Source organism: Nicotiana sylvestris, chromosome 5 (assembly GCF_000393655.2).
Source record: "Nicotiana sylvestris chromosome 5, ASM39365v2, whole genome shotgun sequence".
Taxonomy (NCBI): Eukaryota; Viridiplantae; Streptophyta; class Magnoliopsida; order Solanales; family Solanaceae; genus Nicotiana; species Nicotiana sylvestris.
In genome coordinates, this window is record NC_091061.1 from 10371750 (window position 1) to 10382383 (window position 10634).

Sequence of the window (10634 nt, forward strand, 5' to 3'; positions counted from 1 at the left end):
GTAAATATTTCATTGGCTTCAAATTAAATCTTCATCTTTTTGTCTTTATATTGGTAACTAGTATATGCATGTACTCACAATGCATAAAAGATATTAAATAAAAGTAATTTCACATAATTCCTATTTACCAATAATGCTATTCTCACAGCTCTATTGTTGGAGTTTCTTGCAGCCTTAATTGTACTATATTGCATTATAAGCTACTTTACTTTGTATATTGCAAGCAATGAACTTTATATTTGTAAGATTAAATTAACCTTTGAATGCAAAATTATTTTTGAATATCTCCACCCATTCTTCATATTGTGAAGAAAATCTTGCAAGAATAATCATGCGTTACCTTCAACTATGCAATTTCGAGTACAAAGGAAGAAAAATGATGGAAAATAATTGATTTTAATGGATAAATTATTTTGGTAACTTTCTCAAACTTGTCAATCGAGATAATATAGAGGAATGTTACTCATACTTAGTTTATCATATAAATTAGCTGCTGCATGTAAACACCAACGCGCAATATCATTTACCTCAGATAAACCTGCATAACACTCAGTGGAAAATCAATCCAAAGCGTATGACAACAGTAAACACTTATCAATTCTCAAAACAGTTTAAAAGATTTATTCTTATCCCTAAGATACAGTTTTATATATTAAAACACTCAGCAACAACAATCTATTTCAGAAACTTTAGTACATCTCCAATCTTTGCAATGTAATTCTTTATAGAGATATTATTCATCCATCCAAAATTGCATATCTCCAATTCAAAGTGTTCGAATATCAACGACATTGGTAGGCTGAGCCGATGTCATGTCACCTCCAACACCAACCTTGCTCTGCACTTCTAATGTATGTACCGTTTGGAAAGACAATAAATATTTGTTGAGGATTTGTTCCCTCAACATTGTGTTGCTTAACCTTATGTCCAAATTAAAAACATCAAAATTAGCCTCTAACCCTACAATGTGAAGGATTACTTTAATTTTTATGTTTTCTGCGTCTTTGTCGATGAACAAAGAAAATAACTCGATATAAACGGGACAAACAAAAAATATTAAAGCAAAAGTAGTTTTAAACAAAAGAGTCTTAAAAGGAAACATTATATACGATAACTAAATAAAAAATAATTATTAAGCCTCACAAAGTTACTTGTAGTATCTCTAATGTTATTCAGAATACATAATAACTTAACTTGTATATAAGTAGGAAAGATGCTGAGTTGAGACTTAAGTTTGTCAACAACATCATCGATCACATCACTTTTCTTATCATGCCATTCAAAAATATAAGAAAATGCATGGCTAAGGATCATAATTTAGTGACAGCAACCATATTCATGGAAAAGAAAAACGTGTAAAAAAACTTGCAAACTAAAACTGTCAAGAATAAACTTTCAATTGATAACATGAAGGCTAATATTTGTTATTGCTTCTACACAAACTCTTTTCCAGAATTGCTTTCTAACAACAACAACAACAGAATCAAGCTAAGAAAAAAAGAATTTTCAAAGAGAGCTGATTATAGAAGAAATTATGAAAAGAAAGAGAATGAGTGAAAAATTCATCTTGCACGTCTATAATATAAGGTAAATAATATGAATGTAGAAATATAATGAATAAACTTTCATAATGTACACTCTATACATCATTTTTACAATTTTTAACTTGATTGTCAGTGTTTAGGTTCGATTTTTTACTCGGTGTGTTCTGTATCCGTTTTGAAATTCCAACTAATTCGGATTCAAACCATGTAAGGTCTGTTAGAAGGAAAAAAATAGTAAGTACTTCCTAACAGAATTTTTGTAATTTCATAATTCAAATCTAAGACCCCCAATTGAGGGCGAAAAGATCATATCTGTTATATTGCAACTTTGGATAGTAAAACAGTGCCTAGGTGATTGTCGGTCCAATTAAAATCACGAACATCCAACATTTCAAAAGCATTTCAATTTGTTCCACTTCTTTCCGTGTAAATGGAAAGTTCACCATGAGAAAAGTGGAGTTGGCCAATTATTGCTATCAAACCAAGCACTGACAACAGGGGCGGAGACATAGTGCCCGCTACGGGATCGGCCGAACACAATAATTTTGATTTAAGCCTTATATTTATTTTTTAAAAATTTATTAATTATGTACAAAGATTAATTTAAAATTCAATAACTTAAAATGATTATAATTTTAAATTTATAAGCTTAAAGTTCTAGTTCCATCTTTGACTAACAATCACATCAAGCATATAGATAGTGACGCTAAATTGGTTAGACTTGCTCCTAAAGTGACTTTTTAATTTTAAAGGTCACCGGTATTGCTTCAATCTACTCGGCGGAATAGTTTGGACATGCAAATGAATATTATATTAGTTTTTCAAAAAGAGTTTATCTACTCTCAAATTAATAAATACATAATTTTATGTTTTTATATACATTTCTATTACATACTCATGACTATTGTATGTATTTTTGTTTCACTTGACTTTTTTTCGAGAACAATAGCTAATGGCCTGATATTACTACTTGGAACTGAAACCTACATGCTGATGCTTGCCCTTTCTTCCTTGTCCAGTGATGGATTTGCTATATTGGTCAAAATCTGACCACCCCGACCAAGTTGCCCACGACCTCTTTTTAGCAATCGGAAATTCTACAGTGATCAAGCCTTTCTCATAGTTTTCCCTAAAAAAATAGTGTCTAACATCTATGTGCTTAGCTCTCTTATGATGAACCGGGTTCTTTGTCATACTAATGGAACAAGTATTATCACAAAAATTAGGGATGCAACCAACATCAATTCCAAAATCCATCAATTGTTGTTTGATCCACAACAATTGAGCACAACGTGAAGCAACAACAACATACTCAGCCTCAGAAGTAGATAAGGCCACTGAATTTTGCTTTTTAGTAGCCCATGACACAAGACATGAACCAAGAAAGTGTGCCATACCTCAGGTGCTCTTCCTGTCTACAAGGAAACCTGCATAATCATCATCGACATATCCCACTAGGTTAAATTTACTACTTTATGAAAGTCAATAGAGTCCACTTTATTTCTCCTCCACAATATCCGACAAATCGAAAAGAACAACACCTGGAATTACGACCAGAACGCAGTGTTGGCCCGAGCGCGTCAAGTCATGCTGACGGTGAAGGGATATCAATTCATAAATATATATATATATAGCCCAGGAAGGCTTTCAAAGGGGAGTCTTCTCTCCATTTTTCCCACAGAAGGAAAAAAAAAAGCTCTATTCTTGTATCTTGTACAGAAAAAAGCAATTGTAATGTTCTTTCCTCAGGGACTGAGGAAGAAGGCAATATTGAATCTTAATGAGATTGTCGATACTTTCGTCATCCCCTACACATTTATTATTATGAAATCTCTTGGTCTGGAATCAATTAAGTTTGACTACGATTTACCCCTTCATCTTTGATTGATTTGTCCAAAAAAAGTCCAATATCTTTTGAGTCAAACAATTTGGCGCCGTCTGTGGGAATTTCCTAGTGAAAACTCCCAGTTTTTCCCAGATCAAAGCCGAGAAACACAATCATTCACCAAGAGAAGCACGAAAGGAGAATCTAACTCACGCGAGACATAGGAATAACGCGTTGAGGGAAGGAGAAACAAATGAATTCACGAAACCTGGAATTCCTCGCGCCATCAACTGCGAATATCCTAAACAAGGCAAACGATGCTACAATCCAACTCCCCCCGAACCACTGGACGGGAGCGAAGAACATCTCACCCTCACCTCCCATATTTCGTCAAAGTAAGCACATAAGACCCGTGTGGACGAATGTACGCAAGGACATCTAGATTGAAGAACAAAAATCACTTCGATGCAGTCGAAGCCCTCCCTGATGGCAGCATCTCCGAGCTGAGCGGCCGGAGTCAAACAGGAAAAGTATAATGCGCGCACAGCGCAAGCCTATGTGAAACATTGACGCCTCGTGTCCACCAGTGTTGAACCATCTGATGCAAGCAATACCAAACAAACTGGGACTTCCACGGAAGATGCCCGACCCTCCAGAAACTAGAAAGGTTTGACCTCGCTCGAACATCGACGGGTTGTTATTTCGATGAGTTCGAAATAACACCCTTTAAGGCCAAGGGCCTTCGCCATCAAAGAAAAAGGAAAGGTTCGACCTCGCTCGAACATCGACGACCCGTTACTTCGATGAGTTCGAAATAACACTCTTTAAGGCCAAGGGCATTCGCCATCAAACGAAAGAAGGGGTTCGACCTCGCTTGAACGTCGACGGGCTGTTATTTCGATAAGTTCGAAATAACACCCATTAAGGCCAAGGGCCTTTGCCACCAAAGAAAAAGGAAAGGTTCGACCTAGCTCGAACGTCGACGGGCTGTTATTTCGATGAGTTCGAAATAACACCCTTTAAGACCAAGGGCCTTCGCCATCAAAGAAAAAGGAAGGGTTCGACCTCGCTCGAACATCGACGGGTCGTTATTTCGATGAGTTCAAAATAACACCCTTTAAGGCCAAGGCCTTCGCCATCAAACAAAAGAAGGGGTTCGACCTCGCTCGAACGTCGACAGGCTATTATTTCGATGAGTTTGAAATAACACCCTTTAAGGCCAAGGGCCTTCGCCATCAAACAAAAAAAGAAAGGTTCGACCTCGCTCGAACAACGACGGGCCATTATTTCGATAAGTTCGAAATGACACCCTTTAAGGTTAAGGGCCTTCGCCATCAAAAGAAAGAAGGGGTTCAATCTCGCTCGAACGTCGACGGGCTGTTATTTCGATGAGTTCGAAATAACACCCTTTAAGGCCAAGGGCCTTCGCTATCAAAGAAAAAGGAAAGGTTCGACCTCGCTCGAACATCAACAAGCCGTTATTTCGATGAGTTCGAAATAACACCCTTTAAGGCCAAGGGCCTTCGCCATCAAACGAAAGAAGGGGTTCGACCTCGCTCGAACGTCGACAGGCTGTTATTTCGATGAGTTTGAAATAACACCCTTTTAAGACCAAGGGCCTTCACCATCAAAGAAAAAGGATAGGTTCAACCTCGTTCGAACGTTGACGGGCCGTTATTTTGATGAGTTCAAAATAACACCCTTTAAGGTTAAGGGCCTTCGTCATCAAATGAAAGAAGGGGTTCGACCTCGCTCGAACGTCGACGGGCTGTTATTTCGATGAGTTCGAAATAACACCCTTTAAGGCCAAGGGCCTTCGCTATCAAAGAAAAAGGAAAGGATCGACCTCGCTCGAACATCAACGGGTTGTTATTTCGATGAGTTCGAAATAACACCCTTTAAGGCCAAGGGCCTTCACCATCAAATGAAAGAAGGGGTTCGACCTCGCTCGAACGTCGACGAGCTGTTATTTTGATAAGTTCGAAATAACACTCTTGAAGGCCAAGGGCCTTCGGCATCAAAGAAAAAGGAAAGGTTTGATCTCGCTCGAACGTCAATGGACCGTTATTTCGATGAGTTCGAAATAACACCCTTTAAGACCAAAGGCCTTCTCCATCAAAGAAAAAGGAAAGGTTCGACCTCGCTCGAATGTCGACGGGATGTTATTTCGATGAGTTCGAAATAACACCCTTCAAGGCCAAGGGCCTTCGCCATCAAAGAACAAGGAAAGGTTCGACCTCGCTCGAACATCGACAGGCTATTATTTCGATGAGTTCGAAATAACACCCTTTAAGGCAAAGGGCCTTCGCCGTCAAAGAAAAAAGGAAGGCTCAACCTCGCTCAAACGACGACGGGTTGTTATTTCGATAAGTTCGAAATAACTCCCTTTAAGGCCAAGGGCCTTTGCCAAAAAGGAAAAGAGTTTGACTACCACCGGAGGAAAAGAAAAATTGGGACTCGTCGGGCGAGCCTATGTCTCGCTCCAAGGCCATGGATAGTCAGAATAAAAAGTGAAGTACAAGGCAAATAGTGAAGAAGGAAACTTTTATTTATGAAATGTCATAGTGCGGTCTATCGCCGCTTACATATGGCCCAGACCAACCAATAAAAAAAAAGAGGAAAGAAGAAGAGAGAAAGAAGACGGAACGAACAGACGACAATCAACAAATAAAATAAAAATAAAAACAAAGGACAACACTCTTTATCCGGCGTCATCACCGCCATCATCATCTCTACTATCGTCACCATCTCCACGAGGCTCATCATTATCATCATCCACACCCCCATTAGCTTCGGGTGTCGCCGCATCGTATCCACAGTTGATGCGAGCCTCACGAGCCTTCACTCGCGTTTCCTCGTAATCAGCCTCGGCCACGGTGCCCTCCTCCCACAAACTCTTATAGATGTCCCGCTGGGCTTCAGCATAAACCTAGATCTCATGCATTTGGCGAGGAACAACAGCGGAGGACGACACAACCTGGGCCTATAGTCGTGCATTTTCTGCCTCCAAGGCCGCGACTCGATCTCCCAGAATCGATGTCTCCTGATCAATCGTTCCAATCGTTCCTCGAGCCTCACCTCCCTAAGGCTAGTTGTCGCTCTCTCCGACTCCTGTTCAGATTGGAGTACGCGGATGGTGTCCTCCAAGGCCACTGCCCTCGCCAAAGCCTCAGACCAAGCTCTCTCAATGTTCTCCAAACCAGCGACTTTGCTCTCCATCGCGGTCAACTTTCTCATCCACTCTATACTCACCGCCTCAACCTTGACCAAGTTCTAGTCCATCTCTGACTTTATTGACCTCAACCTACCCTGCAAATGCTCAAACTCCGCCGCGATCCCCTTGCCCAACTCAAGCTCCTCATCCTTGATGCGAAGCTGCTGCTCGAGTTCACTCTTACTATGGATCGTTTGCATCAATTCCTGGTCCCTTTTTTCCAACTCCTCTCCAAGAGCCCGATTACGGGGATGCGTCCTCCGCCGCTCATGCATCTCGCGACATCTATCGCGGTAGCGACGGTACTTCTCCAGCATCTTCAAGAAAATCTTTGCCCGGACGTTGGTCCTGCGAATGCTTTCTACCTCCACCATATATGTTTGAAATTCATAAGGACGGGGTTAAACTAATACTTTCGAATAAGAAAAGCCTAAAGCAAAAACAAAATGCAACGTACCCTCAAGCCCATGAGGGCCACCTCATCCCTCAACTCAGTATCGGGGATATCCCGAAGGGACTCATTCTCAGCTTCTGAACATAGAAGGATGAATTGCTGCACCAGATCCTCCCCCTCCACCAAGAGGTTAACGCCGGAAGGGATCTGAAAAATACGAGCCGAGCCACCAGCGTGAACTACCGAATGAGTAAGGCCCTCATCGAACATCCTGACATCATCAGGATCCAGGTCTGACTCGGACTCATACTCATCAACCATCACGCCTTTTCCCCTTTCTGTTGTCGAAGAACGAGCACGATCTGCTACAGAAGAGGAGGGCACGTCTGAAATCACAATAGCGGCGCCAGAGGTCTGGTTCTCTACCATGACAAGGCGTTGATCTCCAGTAACAACAGGGACTTATGGCTGAGCCATAGCGGCAGCCGGAGTTTCTGAGCGTTGACTGTCGGCGCTAATTTCAACAATCCGCTCCGCCTCTATGGAAGACGCCGCAGCAACACCTTCTCCTGAGCCCTTCGGGGGAGAATCATCTAGGTGAATCACTATCGGAGTCCCCATCTAAAACTCTACTCTCCATCTCTTTGATGGCCCTTCCTCCTCCCCAGTCGACGATGACTCGTTCGTAGGACAGACGACACTGGTCAGGACCTCGTCCTGAGAAGCGGCCCTTGTTGGAGTAACCAAGACCGCAGATTCAACTGAAGCAGCTCTCAACAAAGGGCGTGCAGCAGGTGCAGCGACAAGACGAGCGGATGCGACCGGCTGGCGAAAGGCTAGCTGAGAGGCCCTTGCTCTCTGCATCCTCCCTGACAACGACGAATGATTCATAAGAGGCTAAACAACAATAAATGGGGGAACAGTAGATAAAGACGTCATCTCACATGTAAGAGGCCTGTGTCCAAACCTCTCATGGAAAGTCTACCAGGTACGAACTCCCAATGTGTGGGGAAGAATGGCCTCCACCCATTTGCGAATCCCTTCAACAGGCGGTGGGGGCAATCTCTCAGCTGCAGAAAAACAAAGCAGTTTAGCATCTGTGAAAAATGGTCGAACATTTCATTAATAAAGACGCAAACTTACGGGCAAAGTTCCATCTCTCGAGGAATCCCGCCGGGTCTGCCACAATATGTTCAGTCCGCACATTAAAGTAATTTTCATACAAATGACGATTGGTTCTATCGTCCATCTTTACCACTAGACCTTTTGATCCCCGAGCACGCGCATGAATCATTATACCTCGAATCCGTTGTGGAGCAAAAATGCTAAGCATATGGCCCAAAGTGACCTCACGACCGGCAAGTTCCGCATATTTGAGCAGCATGAGAAATAACTTGTACAAATAAGGAGAAAGTTGAGCACGCACACCTCGTAGTAGCGGCAGAAATCTACCACCAACATGGGGAGAGGAAGTGAGTACCCTACGATAAAGGGGTAGGCGTAGAACACACAATATCCGGGGAGGTCACTACCCCTCCGCCGGCCGAATCTCGATGAAACTGGGGATTCCTCACCGTTCCCTCAACTCTACAATTCCCCTTTCCCTCACAACGGAAGCGACGTGTTCCGACTTCGCTCCACCGCCGAAACTGAAGTCAGTCGCGTCCCTCCCTGGGCGAGGCAGAATTTCATCTATCGAGGGAATGTCCTCATCCTCTACCGCATCCACTTCTCCGGTGGCCTGAACAGAGCTCTTTGTTACCGGATTAGCGGCAGGAAGATTATCACGAGAAGAATTGCCGGGCATTTTTAGCAGAAAACTCTCCGAAAGAAGTGATACGAAGAAAAGATTAAAGGTTGCAGTGAGCAAGAAGGTGAGCAAGAATTCAGGGTATCAGAAAAAGCGATATCTGAAGAACTCTTTCAAATGAATGATGAAGTGAATTAATCAAATGACATGTTTCCCTATTTATAAGAGACATAAATTCCTCGAGCACGAAACCCAAGAGTCGCCATTTGAATCTGATAGGGCACGAAACGTTTCAGTTTCCCAGGAACGTGTGTCATAATGGTGGCATCCACGAATTAACGCTTCATTGCCAACCGGAGTTTTGATTCCGAATCCATTGCAACGATCCACAAGTATCGAAACAACACTTCCACTCCGCCAAAAAGTCCACAAAACACGACTAAGGAACAGAAAGTTAGGGGTCAGATTCCTCTCGACTACGCTGCAAACATGATCCATCCGTCGAGCCTGACAAAGGATGGCCCCGACTGACGGAGAGACTAACTGTATTGGTTAAAATCTGACCACCCCGATCAGGTTGCCCACGACTCCTTTTTAGCAATCGGGTAATAAAAGTCAATAGAGTCCACTTTATTTCTCCTCCACAATATCCAACAAATCAAAAAGAGCAATGCTTGGAATCACGACCAGAACGCACCACTGGCCCGAGCGCGTCAAGTCACGCTGAGGGTGAAGGAATTTTAATTATATAAATATATAGCCCAGGAAGGCTTTCAAAGAAGGGTCTTCTCTCCATTTTTCCAACAGAAGGAAAATAAAAAAAAGCTTCATTCTTGTATCTTGTACAGAAAAAAGCAATTGTAATATTCTTTCCTCAGGGACTGAGGAAGAAGCAATATTCAATCTTAATGAGATTGTCGATACTTTCGTCATCCCCTACACATTTATTATTATGAAATCTCTTGGTCTGGAATCAATTAAAGTTTGACTACGATTTGCCCCTTCATCTTTGATTGATTTGTCGAAAAAAAGTCCAATATCTTTTGAGTCAAACATTTGCTCCCTCTGAAAATTAGCAAATTTCATATCTACAATAGATTCTATTCATCTGATACCACAACCGATATACGTTCTATAAAGTTAAATGTCACACGTAGTGGTGAAAGAAGGATTAATTCCGCTGAGGGGGTTCAAAAAAGAAAAGAAAAAAATTAAAAAAGATTATGGACCGTGGAAGCAGTAACTATTTTTTGCATTAGGTTAGACTGTCTATGTCACGCCCCTGGGTGCGGCCCTTCCCCGGATCCTGCGTGAACGCGAGATGTCTTATGCGGGCTGTCCTTTTACTATGGAAAGTGGGAATTGAACTGGCGACCTTACAAAGGTTTTGAACCACCTTGAACACATAACTATGCTTTTGGATTGTGTCAAGGGGATTCAAAATATAATAGTCCTCTCGTTTCAATTTATTTGAACCTATATATTTTCCTTTTAGTCTGTGCTAAGAAGAATGACCCATTTCCATATTTGAGAACAATTTACCTTTATATAATGATTTATAACCACATAAAATATATGTGACTCATTGTACACCACGTGTTCAAAAGTCTTCTCTTTTTTCTTAAACTCCGTACTCAGTCAAATAATTTCACATAAATTGAAACGGAGGACGTATATAGATGCACAAAACAGATTTTGCCTTATATGCACTATGTAATTTTCCGACAAAGGGGGTTCAGAATTCCCTTCAGCCCTCTAAATCTACACTAATCATATGTTCACTTTGTTTTTCGAAATCTAATATTGATAGCTAATTTAGAGCTCAATAATACTTTATTTCTTGTCTATCGATATTTGTATTACTGTACTCGGAAGCTCTGCTCCCAGAACCATGCTATCTGCTAAGT